This window comes from Gracilinanus agilis, chromosome 6, assembly GCF_016433145.1.
Source record: "Gracilinanus agilis isolate LMUSP501 chromosome 6, AgileGrace, whole genome shotgun sequence".
NCBI classification, from domain to species: Eukaryota; Metazoa; Chordata; class Mammalia; order Didelphimorphia; family Didelphidae; genus Gracilinanus; species Gracilinanus agilis.
The window spans coordinates 17354452-17372459 of record NC_058135.1 but is presented as its reverse complement, the minus strand read 5'-3'; positions in this window follow the sequence as shown (position 1 = coordinate 17372459).

Genomic DNA, 18008 nt, shown 5'->3' with positions numbered 1-18008 from the left:
TGAAAATGAAATTCTGAAGAAATCAAATCATAGTCTTTGAGTTGGCAGTGACCTTGAAGGCCTTCTAGTCTCTACATAAGAAAGAAGCAACTTATTTCTCCAAGGTTTAGGGTTTGAAGGCAGGCTGTAACGTCAGTAAAATGTCAGCAATAAACCATAGAAGCCTCAAAGTCTTTGGGTGGCAGAGGAGGAGCAGAACTGTTGGGTAGAAAGAGACAATAAGGCTGCCTGAGTCCAATGGCATCTGGAGTATTAGATCAGCTTTGTGCAACACAAGATTGGGGAGACACTAATGAGCTGGTGAGGATCCAGAAGAGGGTAACCAGGAAGAGAAAGGGACTTGATGTTACTTCAGCTGAAGAAGGGTTGTAGGAACTGAGCCTGGGGAAGAGAAGGGTCAAGGGTCTGTCTCTAAAGGCTTTTCTTAAGAAAGAGGCCCCAGAGAGTAGAACCAGAAACTACAGAAAGGGAAGTTTAAAGAAAGCAATTTGGGCTTGAGGTCAGGAAAATAAAAACCAATAAAACAAATAAACAAACTTACTCATGATTCCAGTTGTCTAAAAATGTAAAAATGGGGGTAGACAGACAGATAGGCAGTCAAAAAGAGAGAAAGAGAGAGAGAATATATATATATATACATACAATTCTGACTGTTTATCCAAATTGCCTTACCTTTCATATCAGCTGGCTTCCACAGAATGCAACACTCTTTTTTCACCCAATCTTAGATGATGTCTTTTCTGTAATACAACTAGAAGGCTTTTTAAGAGTCTCAAATAAATAGAATCTAAAGTAGAGCATTTTAAGAGAACTATATTCCATCTTTTAAAGGGGAAAAAAATCACAGATAGTGATTTTTTTGAAAGTGCACTATGTGTTGCAAATACCTTCAGGGGATTGCATTTAATCTAGTGAAAAGTAGGTCAACCCTTCCAAGATCAATTCCTAATCAAATGCCCTCTCTGTCCTCTGGTAATATTTATTTCTGGCTCTTTCATTAAGGCTGTCCTAGGCTTCTTGCACAAACAGAACTGACTACCAGCAATGTTAAGCCCTATAACAGATTGCTTTTTTCTTCCAAACTGGAAAGGCTAGAATGAAAACAGAGACAGTAAGCCTTCCTTGTCAATGATGGCCTAGTGACCTGGAGTCCTGGTCCTCAGATTTTCAATTTTACTAATTGCATCTGGAAAATTTTGGTTGGGGGCCAGACCCTCCAAGTTTGAATCCAGGGTGTAAAATTTAAATTAATATCCAATAACTCCAAGTATTATATTTTATAAGATTATTAGTAATCACTTTAAGTAGAAGAAATACAAGAATAAAATAAAAGCCTGAGTAAAGTCATGTGAATAAAATTTTTCTGCCTGGCATTCACCCAACCACCACAGCCACCTTCCTGGGATCAATGAGTGAGAGGGCAGAGCTACATCAAAATATATCCTCCCTAAATACATACGCACATGTGAATACACAAATGGGATGCTGGGATAGAGTGTTCAAGAGAGAAAATTCTAATTAAACAATTCCCCCTGTGATTCCATTGGGGAACAAATGTTTAGAAATCTCCCAGATTTATATGCCTAGGTTCCCCAATGAATCAGTACATATAACCAACTTATATCTCAAAAGATCTTTAACTAGAGGTACATACAATATTGCACTTTCTAAAGAGAAATTACAATAATGTGGGATGAGAGGGAAATAAAAGAGAAAGAGAACAAAACCAATGATTGCTAGGTACATTGACAAAAAGCCAATTAGGGAGCATTCCCCTTTGGCATAAGAGTGTACATTCAAAATAAATGCATTCAACCTCCCACAGTTCAATTTACTACATACCAAAGTTCATTCTGGATCTTTTGATGCAGTGTGTTGTTTCTGCAGGGTTCTTCATGGCATCCTCTCCAAATAGTTCACTTTCTCTATTTGGGGAGGTAGCAAGTTTCCTATCATAAAATTATTCTCAAAAGAACTTAAACTTTGCTTTATAGGAAAACAATACAATCCTCCTGAGGAGGGTGTTAACCAACACTCAGATCACCCCAGGATACATGACTGAGTTATGAGATATATGAATCAATTGTCAAAAGAAAATCAAAAACATAAAAAGACAAACAAAATAAAAGAGGAAAAAAAGTAACTTCTGGATGAAACATAAAATATCAAAGTCTCATGTGTAAAAATTCTAAGTAAGGAAGAATAAACCCATGACAAGCCCTTGAATCAGGGCCTGATTAAAATGATTTATATCCCACAAGCCTGTAGTAGCAATTATTCATTTATCTAATCAGAAGCCAGGACTACAGAAATTTGTCATACTAATAAAGAAAGAAAAGGGACTAGATTTTGAAGCAGAAGGGAAATATCATTCCCTGGTCTGATTTTACCTTTGCTCTCAGAGGTAGGGGAGCCAAAATGGCAGCCAAACTGAGGTACTTTGTAGAAGTCTGGATCTGGCACAAGGGAATACTGTATCTGAGGGTCCTCAAATCCCAAAATAAATTCAAGTCCTCTGTCTTGGAGCAGAATCTCATCAAGCCCACTGGGATTGATCTCCTTGACCTTGTGCTCCAGGGCACTGTGCAGGTTAACTTTGTGCTCCTTGAAACTGTGCAATGGTTCTTTTGTGATCCCTTCTCTGGAATTAGACACAATTATTTATCAAAGTCCCATAATATTTAACAATCACAGGTTTTCATAGTCTAAAGCTTTTGGTACCCATTGACATTAGGACTAATAGACATTAAAAACTTATCCTAGTACAAAATCAAAACATTAATACTGGTAACATGCTTCAAGTACAAAAAATGAGAGAAAAAGAAAACAAGCACTCTATTGCACACACAAGGACAAACAATAATAATTTTTAATAAAAAATATATAATGCACATTTCATGTGACAAAGTGTCAACGAAGCAGAGGCACAACACAAAGGTTTCTCATTCAAAAATGAAATCCATTTCCTTTTTAACTTGACCATGATCCACAGTGTGAGTGCACATTATTTTCACCAAATAGCAGCTTTTTAAAATAGTAATACAGCAGCTAATGCACATTCAAAGAAGTACCAAAATCCCCCAAATCAGAAACGCCCAGTTACTGGCAATAGCAAAAAACAACAACAAAAGCAACAACAACAAAAAAAAACGTTATCATTAGAATTCACATGAGTCTCTGTGGCCACTTGCTGTGTGACATTTTAAAAACCTATGAAGCTCATGGATACTTGTCACAAGTTCTCCAGATCTAGTCAATATTTCTACCTTGGTGAAGATATTTCTAACAAAGTCTATTTTTGCCATCGTTCCAAAATGTGGCAGGAGAAACCAGAAAAAAACCCCAAAACTCTGTACTGCTGATGAAAACCTTTTGGGTCTAAAATGTCACCAAGAATCTAGATGTCTGGTGGAAGGGTAAAGTAAACTGACGAGTTGCAAATATTCAATAAAACCTGTCCAGGAGTAACCAAGCCCCTTGGGAAATCTTCCCTCTTCTGGTATGAGAATGTAACCACAGTAAAAGCATATATTTATACATCCTATCCATTGCAAAGTGGAGGCGAGGAATACAATAGTGAAAATCACTTTGGATGCCTCATCCATTGCATTCTTATAAATACGGAGGTGGGGAATACAACAGTGCTATTGCACTTCACTTCAACTACTAAATGGACCCTTACCTCTTGTTACAAACAACTCAAAGGTAGGTAAATGATCAGTCAGAGTTAGTGGTGCTACTAGATATCTAAAAATCACTTCTGAAGACTCCTTAAAATCAATTGAGATTTTTAGCTCATTAAATTCTCCAAAGGTTGTATACAAGTTGTAACCAGTTTTATGGGGTCCATCCATCATCATCTATGTGACAATTAACAAAGGAAAAAAGGAAAAAAAGGCCATTAAGGCAACATGTAACCTCGATGGATCTGGTCACAAACCCAGCATCCATAAGGACCTATGGTTTTGCCATGGAAAAGGGTTTGTCCAAGTTGTTTATGGACTTTTATAATGGTATTTTCTCCAGTCCAATCATATGGGAAGGGTACAAATAAAGACAACGTAATGGAACAATGCAATGGAACATATAGCTAATGGTCAAAACACAGTAGCTGAAAATGACATAGGGTAACAGAATATTATAAGTAAAATTGATATGTGAACTTAAAAAAAAACAAAATTAAATTTTAAAGCAAACAACCAGCAAATACAATATATGTGACAGAATGTGAGCAATGAATTAAAGAGCTCCAATTCTGATAGCTGTGTTACAGAGACTTCTTCACTATTTGGAGGGGGACAAACCAAAACAGTTAACATTAACAAGGTTATTGTTATTATTAAAGTAAGTCTGAAAAGGCTTAAAATTCTCCTCTAGACTCATTGAGGTTCCTTCTCCTCCTGAGTATCATCATCCATCTAGATTCCTTTGGTCACACCTCTGGGGTTTCCCATACTGGAAGGGATTTTCCACACTGAATACAGTGTGGACAAACCCCATATTGGATGTGTTGCAGAGATTGGGTAGAATTTCCCTTCTTCATCTTGAGATTAGTCAGGATATTTCAGTTGTGTTTTCTTGGGGAGGAATGGATATATTTCAAAGTATCCAATCAGTATAAGCCCTCCCAGGAATGGTAGTAAGAAAAGACATCCTAACAGTGTGAGCTGTGGGAGCTTGGTAATGCTCTCCAGGAACTGGAGCTGTTTTGAGATAGGCAGGAAACTGGGCCATGCTTGCAATTCTACTTCCTGTCCATAGGTGGTGCTACCCTAGCATGTACTGGCTAGGAGTAAAAACCTCACAAGGCTAGTAGATGGAGACATGCCCCAATCAGCCTTTGAATGGAGGGTGGGGTGAAAAGCCCTTAGCCCAAGAATAAATTTAGCAGGAGCAACAAGAAAAGGCAAGAGTTTTCTATTTCAGGCAAAACAAAACACACTGTCTTGCAGGTAAAAAAACCTCAGGAGTTAGCTAAGAGTTTTGGAAGAGTATTCTTCTTTCCCCTCCCCACTAGGGGCAAAAACACCAAGGAGAACAAAAAGGTATTTGAGTATAAAATATAGGCTCCTCCTGATGTTTGGATCAGGAAACTAGAGGCTAATTAAAAAAAAATCTGACTTTAAATCTACTGAGCTACTAGCTTCCCCACTGCTAGGCATTAGGTTCTAGAGGGTGGCACAGGAGACCCCCATATGAGCTAATGCCTCAGTTTCCACCCTCTCAGCCAGGAGCATGAAAGCCCCTAGGGTGAGCTTAAAATTGGCTTGGAAGCTAGAAGCACGGGGGGTATAGGCAGCATGTAAAGGGCTTCTCCTGGTGTGGTGGAGCACAGGATGTGTGCAGTGGTCTAAGAGCTGCCTTAGCTGGAAGCTGGAAGTTCAAGTGGCTACCTCACACATCCCTGGTGCCTCACCATTACACTTGAGACCCACTGTGGGTGGGTGGGTGGGGGGGTTGAGGAGCCAGGAGGCAGGAGGCCAGCTACTCAACTATACACAGTCACCCCAATGAGATTAGCTTCTCACCTTCCTCACAGGGAACTCGGGGAATCAGCAGTGGAGGCAGCAGCAAGGGCACTGGTGGAAGCTGTGGGAGGGATGGGCACAGGCTGAAGCAGTAAGCAGCTCATCATTTTCAGCCAGGAGCCCCAGGCTAAGTTTCACAAGCTCGAGCCATTGGGAGAAGACTCCACTACCTGCTCCCATTGTGGGTAGGTTTCCACCACCAGGAAAACTCCAAAGAGAGTTCCTGAGAAAGGAAAGGCGAAAAGGCCATGGCAGGAGAGGAACATGGTTTTAATCTACTCACTTAGAGAGGAGTAAGGGTCCTAAACTCCAGACTTCATGTTGCCAAAAATGTAAAATTTAAATTAATATCCAATACCTCCAAGTATTATATTTTATAATTTATTAGTAATCACTTGAAGTACAAGAACAAAAGCAAAAGCCTGAGTAAATCCATGTGAGTAAAATTCTCCTGCCTGGCACTCACCCAACCTCCACAGCTGCCTTCCCAGGAGCAGAGAGCAAGAAGGCAGAACTACATCAAAATATATCCTCCCTACCTACGTACGCATGCATGAATATGCAAATGGGATGCTGGGAAAGAGAGTTCAAGACAGAAAATTCTAATTATACAAGGGATAAAAACAAGGCTGAAATTCAGAATGGGTGAATGACTTGAATATAAAGAGGGAAACTATAAACAAGTTAAGTGAACATAAAATAGTTTACTTGTCAGATCTCTGGGAAAGGAAAGATTTTAAAACCAAGCAAGAGTTAGAGAAAATTACAAAATGTAAAATAAATGATTTTGATTATATCAAACTAAAAAGCTTTTGTAGAAACAAAAACAATGTAGCCAAAATCAGAAGGGAAACAACAAATTGGGAAAAAATCTTTATAACAAAAAACTCTGACAGGGATCTAATTACTCAAATATAAAAGCAATTAAACCAATTGTATAAAAAATCGAGCCATTCCCCAATTGATAAATGGGCAAGGGACATGAATAGGCAATTTTCAGGTAAAGAAATCAAAAGTATCAATAAGCACATGAGAAAGTGTTCTAAATCTCTAATAATTAGAGAAATGCAAATCAAAACAACTCTGAGGGATCACCTCACACCTAGCAGATTGGCTAAAATGAAAGAAGGGGAGAGTAATGAATGTTGGAGGGGATGTGGCAAAACTGGGACATTAATGCATTGCTGGTGGAGTTGTGAACTGATCCAACCATTCTGGCTGGCAATTTGGAACTATGCTCAAAGGGCTATAAAAGAATGCCTGCCCTTTGATCCAGCCATACCATTGTTGGGTTTGTACCCCAAAGAGATCATAGATAAACAGACTTGTACAAAAATATTTATAGCTGTGCTTTTTGTGGTGGCAAAAATCTGGAAAATGAGGGTATGTCTTTCAATTGGGGAATGGCTAAACAAATTGTGGTATATGCTGGTGATGGAATACTATTGTGCTCAAAGGGATAATAAACTGGAGGAATTCCATGTGAACTGGAAAGACCTCCAGGAATTGATGCAGAGTGAAAGGAGCAGAGCCAGAAGAACATTGTACACAGAGACCAATACACTGTGGTAAAACCGAATGTAATGGACTTCTGTACTAGCAGCAATGCAATGACCCAGGACAATTCTGAGGGATTTATGGAAAAGAACACTACCCACATTCAGAGGAAGAACTACAGGAGTGGAAACAAGAAAAATAACTGCTTGAACACATGGGCTGAGGCGGACATGATTGGGGATGTAGACTCGAAACTACCACACCAAGGCAACTATCAACATTTGGAAATAGGTCTCGATCAATGACACATGTTAAAACAAGTGTAAATACACATCAGCCATGGTAGGGGGAGTTCAGGGGGTGAAGGGGAAAGTAAGAGCATGAATTATGTAACCATGTTAACTTTTCTAAAAAACAAATATTAATAAATGTTTTTAAAAAAACAAGGCTGTATGAAGACAAGGCTGGAACTTTTTAGAAGTTACTGGAATGGGTTTATTATTCCCATTTTACAGATGAGAAAACCAAGGCAAATATAGTTCAATTGATCAGGAAAGGATACTAATTATACTGCATGGAACTGATCCTGCTTCCTTCAGGCTAGGTATGCATAAAAGACCCATGAGCAGAGGCAGTTGGGTAGCTCAGTGGATTGAGAAACCGGCCTAGAGACGGGAGGTCCTAGGTTCAAATCTGACCTCAGACACTTCCCAGCTGTGTGACCCTGGGCAAGTCACTTGACCTCCATTGCCTACCCTTACCACTGTTCTGCCTTGGAACCATTACATAGTGATTCTAAGGTGGAAGGTAAGGGTTTAAAAAAAAAAGACCCATGAGCCACAGAGAGGCATATGGATTCAACTGGGTTGCTTCAGTGACCACCTCTGCACCAATAATCAACATGGCCAGAACAATCAACAATGGGCTGCTCTGAATGGCAGAATTTCTGAGATGGAAGAGATTCTAGTGACTACCTCAGTGAATGGGAATTCCATCTACATTGAGCAAGTCTTTAATAAGCAAGTCCTCCAGCTTCTGCTAGATGTAATGCAGGATTGCTGGAAGAATCTCTTGCACTTGCAAATCCACCTGAGGCAATCCTGGCAATTGGGGGGAATAGAATGTTGACCCAGCCAGAGTTCTGGTCTAACAGGCAAAACCGTTGGAGCCTAGGACTATAAATATCCCTGGAGCACCAACTGAAGGGCTTTTGGCTTTTGCTTTTGGGCTTTGGCCTTTGGCCTGATTTCCCTTGACCTCTCCCTTGACATCCTGCTTCCCCTGCATCTCTCCATTGGGTCCTGGGAGGAAGGAATTTGGGGGGGGGCGGGTGGAGATCGTGGGAACTAGCTTCTATAGGCAAGCAGGGACAATCTTAAACCAAGCCATCAACTCCTTAGGTAATCTGCTAGACCTTGTTACATCAGGGCAGGGAAATCCATTCCTGGCTGAGAGCTGGCTCCCTCAGCCTGACTTCTACCTCCTGTGACCCTTCCCCATCACTGGCTTCAACCTTAGCAATTAGTTAACAGACCTTACCCTCTTCCCTCATCTTACCCTTGGCTTTAATAAACCCCTTTGGCCTTTATTTAAAGAGCTTCTGGTGATTCATTAGACCAACAATTAGGGCAAAGGCTGAAGAGGGAAAGAATAACTTTCCTTTATTTCTTGAGGGCTAAACCAGGCATCCACCTTGGTCAGGAAGTGAACCAGCTTTCACTTCCTGGGGCTTGAAGTTTCTCTCCAGAAGAGAGGAGCCTTTTACTCCTCCCCTCAAGGGAGCCTAGTAGCAACAAGGGAGACTGAATAAAACCTTTCAGCCAGACCCACACAATCTCTGGCTGACCCAAATTATCCTGTTCCTAAAGATAGCCTCCCTGCCTAAAAGACCCAATTGAGACCACCCAGTGCCCCTCAAATACTAGTCAAATATTAGCCTCTTTAGCAGCATTCATATTTCCTTCATATTCCTATATTACATAGAAGATGCCCAGGGATGGGGAATTCTATCTGATGAGCTATCTGTTCTACTTTTTGACAACTCCAGTTGTTGTAGATTATGATTTGTTTTTCTTTCCCCATATATTGAGCCTAAATCTTTCTTTCTATGGCTTATAGTCATTGTTCCACTCATTCCATCTCCAGATATCAACCTTGCCCTAGAGCCAGAGAATGTCCACAGGGAATCCATTAGCCAGTCACTTCCTTCTGTGCCCTTTCCTCTCCATAGAACAGTAGCAGGAGGGCAGCAAACAGGAAGGGGATCACTCACTGTACTGAACTGAAATGACAAAGGCATATAGAATACTCGTTAAGGAAATGGGCTGGCTAGAGAGTAACATCTGGAAGAAGTGGAAGAGGATGGTTCTTTTAATTTTATTTTATTCCCTGTGTGTACAATTCACATTTACATAATGTTCTCTGGTTTACAAAATGTGTTTATTCCAACAACCCTATAAGGAGGTATTATTATACCCATACGACAGATAAGAAAACCAAGATTCAGAAAAGCTGAGAAAGTTTCCCAATTTTATTTACAGCAGGTTAGAGGCAGAGAATGTACAAGCACTTGAGTCCCCTCACTCCAAATCTAGTATTTTATCCACTAATCCAGGGTTTCTCAAATGTTTTGGTCTTAGGACCCTTTTATACTCTTAAAAATTATGGAGAACTAGGGCACCTAGGCCTGGAGTTGGGAGGATATGGGTCCAAATCTGGCCTCAGATACATCCTAGCTATGTGATCCCTGGTCAAGTCACTTGTCCAAATACCTAGCCTTTATTGCTCTTCTGCCTTGGATGGATACTAAGAAAGAAAGTAAAGTTTTAAAATATATATAATGGAAGACCATACCTCTCTCCAAAAGAGTATTTGTCCTTTTGGTTATATCTTTCAATATTTACCAATAAAACATCTTAGCATTATTTTGAAAAGAGTCTGGACCTCACAGACCTCCCCCCACAGAAGGGTCTTAGTTACTGTCCCCACACCCACCACCCCCATACCACCTGTATATCAGGATCACACTTTCAGAACTCTGGCACTAGATCATTGCTCACTACAACTGTGGAGGAAGAAAGATCTCTTAGTTAAAGAAAGCCATGTCTTCTTTGGGCATTTTCTTTGCAGCTTTCCTTCTACCTAAAGACTAGTTCGCAGGAAATAGCAGTGCTTCCCAATAAAGAACAATTCATTGTGCTTATTTTTAAACCTCATTCACAAACTTGCCACTTTGGCAATATTATATTCAGATTTGCAACACTCTTTCTTCAAATTTCTTAGGCCAAAAATGAACAATATGAAAAATGAATTTTTGCAATTAGAAGAAAAGAATTCTAAGCATCGCAATGCATTAATATGAGAGCTATGTGTTTTCTCTTAGGGTAGATTTACTTTAATAGTCTTTGCAGAATGTTTAGCAGGGTTCTATTATTATAAACAATAATCTGCCTTAAATTGACTTTAAGAAATGCACCCAAATTATATGAATGTGCTCTTAATTAATGGTACTTGATATAGAATCATTAGCTAATGTTGATAGTATATTATAATTTATGAAAATAGCACCAATCCAAAGAATTACAGTTTAGCTTCATATTGGGGTTATTAATATGTATAAGGGAAATGTTTGTAAATATTGCTACATTATCAGCATCTGCTGATCTATTAAGAAACACCATTGCATTAGAAGATAAGTTTTCACCTCTCCATACATAAATACTTCCTTTCTGTCTAATCATGGAATTGATTCATAAATACTTTAAAATTAGATGTTCCCCATAAAATCTCAACTGATCCTATAACAATCTTAATTTAGCCTTTGTGGGGAAATTACAGGAATCAAAATTGTGTATCTTCAATATGGAAGAACTGATCCTTGAAAATTATCTCAAATCAGATTATCCATAACACATAAAGAAAATAAAGAAGACATTGTAGAAAGAAGATATATACAGAAAAAAACCACTTGGGAATTTAAAAAAAATTTTGAAATCTGAATATATGTCTCTTATGACAGAAAACAGATCTATTCCCAAAAAAGCTGCCTGGGAACTGAAGTCACATTTGAAGGAAAATTAGAGTATATTTCTGCATCTGAGAATTACATTACACTTTAGAGGTCATCTAGTCTCCCCCTAAGCTGCCCAAGAATAACCCAAGCAATATCTGCAGGGAGCAGTCACCCAGCCTTTATTGGAGTTTTCTAAAGCCAAGAAAATGCTTTCAGGTGAATCACACATTCATCATTTTGTACTTAGGCATTGATGTTTTGAACCCAAGAAAAATACTTTGGAATCATTGCTATTAAATTAAATTTTATTAGATTTGATCAGAAGAGTCTATTGAACTCCTTTTAAAACCTTAGAAGTTATCTTTTCCAACCTATCCTTGAATAGGAGTCATGGTGACAAGACCCCTAATCAGTGCCCATGTGCCAAATGGTCTCTAAGTAAGACATCTCCAGCACCCCCTTCATCATTTCTCACAACATGATAGTATCATATCCAGTTGCTGTCATCCACCCATTCGGGGGTCTTCACATGCTTGGGGTAGATACCAGATACCGCCCTAACTCATTATCTGAGGCCTGACAGTTACTCTTAACCTGATTTATCCAGCTGAGACACATGACTTTGGTTTACTGGACCTGGCACTACTCACAAGCAAGAAAACATACCACATACAATAGTTTGCTCATTTTGGATTAGATTACCATATCTCCCTATCTAGCTGCTATTAAGGTAGGCCCTAAAGATTATTTCTCTCTCCTCTGAGCACCAAGGCTGAATTGACTGCAAAAGGTAGATGTTGGGAAGCCAGAATATGCTCCCTCTCCTGACCTTCCCAAACTCACAAGATTAGTAGCTCCAAACTCTTCACCTAGAGAACAGAGAGAGGCCAATGCCCAGTCTCAGAGGGGATAAGATTCCAAAGCCTAGTCTCTTACAGAATTGTCTCTCTTTTCAAAGTCTTAAACACCAGAGACAGTTTTAATCAGGTCTGATTAAATGAACTAGCCTCCTTTGGAGGAGAGAGGGAATAAGCATTTATTAAACTCCAATTATATGCTAGGCATCATATATACTAAGCACTTTGCAAATATTATTTCATTTGATCCTCACAGCAACCCTGTGAGGTAGTTGTTATTATGATCCTCATTTTATGGATGAGGAAACTGAGGCAAATAGAAGCTAAGTGACTTGAGTGGCCCAGAGTCACATAGTAAATATTTGGGACTGGATTTGAACTCCTTCTTCCTGACTCCAGGACTAACTCTATTAGCTACAACATCTAGTTCCCTTTATTATCTCTGTTAAAGGGATTTTATTAATCTCTCCCTCTGTCTCTTTAAGAGGCAGGAAGAACAGGATTTCTAAGTAAGAGCAGAGCTGACAGGAGTCTAGGTGCCAGAACTGAAGATGCTGTTACTTAGGAGATGAGGAAGTTAAGGAAGGGACAGTTAGCAGTTAGAGGTCTTTTGCCTCTGATTCTCTAGAGAACAGGAGGTCTCTGCTACTGACACTTTTGACTACTGACAGTTGGGATAGAGAAACAGATTTAAGGAGTTCATGGGTGATGAATGTATGTTTAATTATGAAGATAGGTAGTGAATCAATTTTAGGTAGCATAAGTTAGATAGGCCTGTCTTGGCCAGGCAAGAAGCACCTGTCATTGAAGACAGAGTAGGTTTTTTAGAAATTTTAGATAGTGTTAGGAATTTAGATATAGTCAAAGGGGATTAGAATAATAATCTCTCTTTCCTCCTTTTGAATTTCTATCTGTACTTCTCAAATTAAACTAAGTGTTTTATCAAACTGCTCTCCTCACTTTTGTCAAACTCCTACCATATAACCCTACATCTCCTTTAGAGTTCTTAGTAGTGGAATATTTAATTCCTTGTTTTGTGGGGAGGCAGGGTGTCTAGATGAAGTACCATTTGCCTAAGTTTGTTGGAATTCTGGTGTGCCCAAAACTGGCTCTTGGTTAAAATGTTCCAAAAATGTCAATTATTATTGGTGGTGATGATGTGATTACCTTGTTCACATATTTTTAATGAAGTTCAAATAGAAGATGTTGAGACAAGTCAGCATCCTACTATTATTCCTTTGTATGCAATGTTCTGCAAACATTGCAGAGGTCAAGAAAAGGGCTCATATAAGTGAATAAAGTTATGGGAGCTTAGCTCATCCTCTCTAGAGGATGTCCTATCAGCACAGCTGGATTATTGGCCAGGAGCACCTGTATGATGGACAATTCATTCTACTATCCTTTTTATTTTTGATCCCCTTGGCCAGGTCTCATTCTGAAAAAGCTGTTTGTTCCACATAGCTAGAAGATGACGAATATTTAGGATGGTGATTAATCGGGGAAAAAACCCAATCTTCTTAAGTTTTTGTGAATTGGTGGTATCTTCAAGCAATAGTCAGCAATAATCTGGTCTATAACCAGTTCCATATATAAATACTTTTGCAAGAAGCCATATTGGGCCAGGATAGTTGCCAGTTACTAAGTTGGAATACGGAATGCAGGGGTGGCATGAGCTGGCATGAGACCAAAAAGTCTGTTGAGATGAGCCTATAAATAGAGATTGATTTCTAGTTTCTGGGTCTCAATCTGGAGATATAGTGGGACGTTAGGCATCTCAGGATTGTTTCTTAGACAGGTTAACTTATACCTCATAGGATTAGTTACTTAGGCTCATCCAGTGCTATCAGCATCCAGCCTTAAACATCATCATCAACAATATAAAAATTTGCTAACACCAACAAGAAGATCAATTCTGTTTAATCAATTCAACTTCAACTGAGCTTGAACTTCAAATAATCAGAGTCAGGCCTTAAGCCTGGTCAAAGCAATGTTCCTGGCAGGCTTCAGGAAAACAGCTTCTCCTGAAAACTTCAGAAGATTTAGTATAACTTCATTAATTAGACAAGGTTCTAGGATTTATCCCTAATCCCTCTTTCCTCAATTTTTCAACCCATTCTTTCACTAACCTTGTTTTATCATTATTAAATAAGTTAAAAGAGATTAGCCTGTACTGACCTGATCTATTGAAGATTCCTAGGGGAAGTTGTCAGTTAAACTTCTCCTTTACATCACCAATTTTATTCAATAGCTTATTGATCTTCTGTTATCAGGATCAACAAATGGCAGCCAGAAATCCTTAATAGTTTATTAATCTTAATTCCATCTAAAGGAATAAGTTCATATAGCACTAACCATTGGAGAAGAATCTTCTACTTCCTCATTGGTCAGTTGTAAAGAAGGAATCAGTTGAGTGAAGTGGCCTGTCAGCTGATTCAACACAAACTACATTCAGCTGCAGAGTCACTGAAGGTTATTTAAAGCAATCTCATTCACCATCTAGATAGGCAGTCTCACAACCTCCTTTACAAATTCATTTATCTACCTTTACACATAGCAATTTATTTGTTAAGTTTTCTAGGATACTTTGAATTCTATACCTTGATTTCAGATATTTGTCATTTGCAGGTCCATGAAAAACAGAAGGCTTCTGATTAATAATCCCAGCTGCCAGGTCATTTTTCTGAAACAGTTAGTGGATGCTAAATGTTTACAGCCTATCAGTGTGTTGAAGGAATGGGGAAGGAATGGAAGGAGAAGGAAAAGAGAATAAACATTTATATAGCACCTACTTTTTGCCAGGCGAAGCTCATTACAAATATTTCATTTGATCCTTATGACAACCTTGAAAGTATTATTAATATCCCTATTAAGCATTTGAGAAAATTGAGGCAATCAAAGATTAAGCAACTTCTCTAGTGTCTGAGGCCAGATTCGATTAGTGCTCTATCTACTGAGCCATCAAAAGCCTCCAAAGTATTGCAAAGTTTCTACCATTTACTTGTAAAATCTACCTTCATCACTTAGTCTGGGCTCCTTATTGTTAATATTTCTATAATTTCTTTTGACAATGACCTAAGCTGGCACTATTATTGTCGATGTTATTGTTTGGGGGATCAAGACAAGGATGGCATGATTGTTTGAGAAACCTTCTGATTTGTTGCTTCTGGTCATAAGCTCCCTGAAGGTAGAGATAAGGCCTTCTTCGTAGACCACTCTACAGTGCTTCCTAAGCACATAGCAAAGGCTGTAGGGGAAATGAATCCTATGTTCAAATATTTTCATCAAAGGTTTCTTGGGGCAGAAAGGCATACCATGTCACAGTTATAAGCAATTTTCTTTTCAGCCATCTTTAAGAAATAGTACCTTGCAACCACATCTAGAAGGAAAGCAACAAACTGAGAGAAAAAATTTATAACAAAACTCTCTGACAAATGTTTAATTTCCCAAATATATAAGAACTAAGTCATTTTTACAAATTTACAAAAAAATAAAGCCATTCCCCAATCAACAAATGGCCAAGGGGTATGAATAAGCAGTTTTCAGATGAAGAAATCAAAATGATCAATAAGCATATGAAAAAGTGTTCTAAATCCGTTGTACAAATCAAAACAACTCTGAGCTACCACCTCATACCTAGCAAACTGGCCAATATGGCAACAAAGGAAAGTTATAAATGTTTGAGGGGATGTGACAAAATTAGGACACTAATACATTGCTGGTGGAGTTGTGAATTAATCCAACCTGCCCTTTGATCCAGCCATACCACTGCTGGGTGTGTACCCAAAAGAGATAATGAGGAAAAAGACTTGTACAAAAATATTTATAACTATGTTCTTTGTGGTAGCAAAAAATTGGAAAATGAAGGGATGTCCCTCGATTGGGAACGACTGAACAAATTGTGGTATCTGATGGTGATGGAATACTATTGTGTTGAAAGGAATAATAAACTGAAGAAGTTCTATATGAACTGGAACAACCTCCAGGAATTGATGCAGAGTGAAAGGAGCAGGACCAGGAGAACCATATACACAGAGATGGATACATTGTGGTACAATCAAATGTAATGGACTTCTCTACTAGCAGCAATGCAATGACCCAGGACAATCCAGAGGAACGTATGAGAAAGAATGCTAGCCACATTCAGAGAAAGAACCGTGGGAGCAGAAACTCAGAAGAAAAACATATGATTGATCTTGTGGTTTGATGGGGATATGACTGGATTTTGGTGTTAAAGGATCACTTTATTGAAACTATTAAACACATGGAAATAGTTTTTGAACAATGATACATGTATAACTCAGTGGAATGGCTTGTCAGCTCCAGGAGGGGGGAGTAAAGAGGGTAGGGAAAATCATGAATCATGCAACCATGGAAAATTATTCTAAATTAAAGAAACAGCATCTTGAATACAAGTGAACGGTCCATTACTAAACTGCTAATAGAAGGAAAAAAATTGCAAGAATTGTGAGCATTCACAGGCAAAAATTCTCAGTGGGTTTTCATCAGAGGATACTTTCCAACTTTCTAAGGCTCTGTTCTGCCCAGCTGGTGAAATACTCCATGGGGTGGCCAACTACACTATTTTTATAATTATTGTTCTTGATTAATGTTGGCTTATTGCACAGCTGTCATGTAGTTAAATAAGGTCATGGCCTTTTCCTTGCCGTCACAGTATGGTGCTATTTAATTATGTCTAGGGAAAGAAGGAATGCACAAGGGCTTGATGACAAGCTGTGCTAATGTTCTAAACGACCATTATAAAAACAATTATTAAAACAATGCCAGCTGGGGAAATGATGATATTTTAAAACTCTTGAAAATAAAATACTTCAAGAAATACTTCTATAGGTAGGTAATTACAAGAATTTCATATTCAGTAAACTAGGAAGTGAGCTATAGAAGGCCTCCCTGTTAGGTAGAGTCAGCACCACGCAAGCATAGGAAATCAGTTGGCAGCATCATTAAAGGCCCACCATGAAAATCTTCTTTATATGTTTTTGGCTTCTTCATTTCTGCTTGTGTGATATTCAAAACCTGAACCATGGATCAAAATATGCCTTTGCTCATATCTCCTTATCAATCCTTTATTCAACCTGCATTTATGAAGCTTTTTCTAAGTTTTAGGCACTGAGCCAATCACTGGAGATAGAAAGAAAAAGCTGAACCAGTCCCTGTATAAATAACTTTCCTACCTGGGAATGGAGAACAACAAAGGAATAATTTAGACCCACATTTTCCTTCCCAAGGCAGGCCAGATAGTCCTACAAAATACCATCTATTCATTTTCAGAATGACTTAGAATTTGTCATGCTTTTCAGTTAGTGCCTTCAAAGAAGGCATGGGCCCTCTCTCTGGTAGAACCACATGTAACTACCATACATGGTGGTCACCATGAAGAGCCAGGAAAGGAAACCTTCTAAGTATAAGAAGATAACATAAGGGGAAAAAAACCCAAAGACAATGAAACTAAGGGTAGGAGTCCATAGTGGAGGGAAGAGAAATGAGGAAGATATATAATTATATTAATAAATCATATAAATATTTCAAAGTGTTAATGCAAATAGAAAGATCTATTTGCATTAATACTTTGATGGTTCCATTCATTTATTCAGATCATTCATTAAACAATCATTTAAATACTTTTCATTTGTCAAACACTTTTTTAGGAACTAAGTATACAAAGAGTGAAAAAGTAGCTTACATCCTATTGAGGGAAACAACATGAACAAAATAAGTAAATTTAAAATTGTTATAAAATAATTTTTCATGTGGAGGCAGGGTGAGGACACTAGAAACTGGTGGAAGAAGGATAGGTCTAATAGAGGAATTGGAGCTTTGAGCTGATCTTTGAAGATAATTCTCTGAGGTAGTCAGGAGGAGAACAGAGTAATTACCCAGTAATTAGTTCAGTGACCTAGAGTCAGGAAGCCCTGAGTGCAAATCCAGCCTCAGACACTTTTTAGCTATGTAACCTTAAGAAAGACACTTAACTGCTGATTGTCTGACAAAAGGATCTACTGGAAAAGGAAATGACAAAGCACTCCAGTATCCTTGTCAAGAAATCACCATGAATAGTCTTGGTCATGACTGAACATCAACAACAAAAGGAAGGAG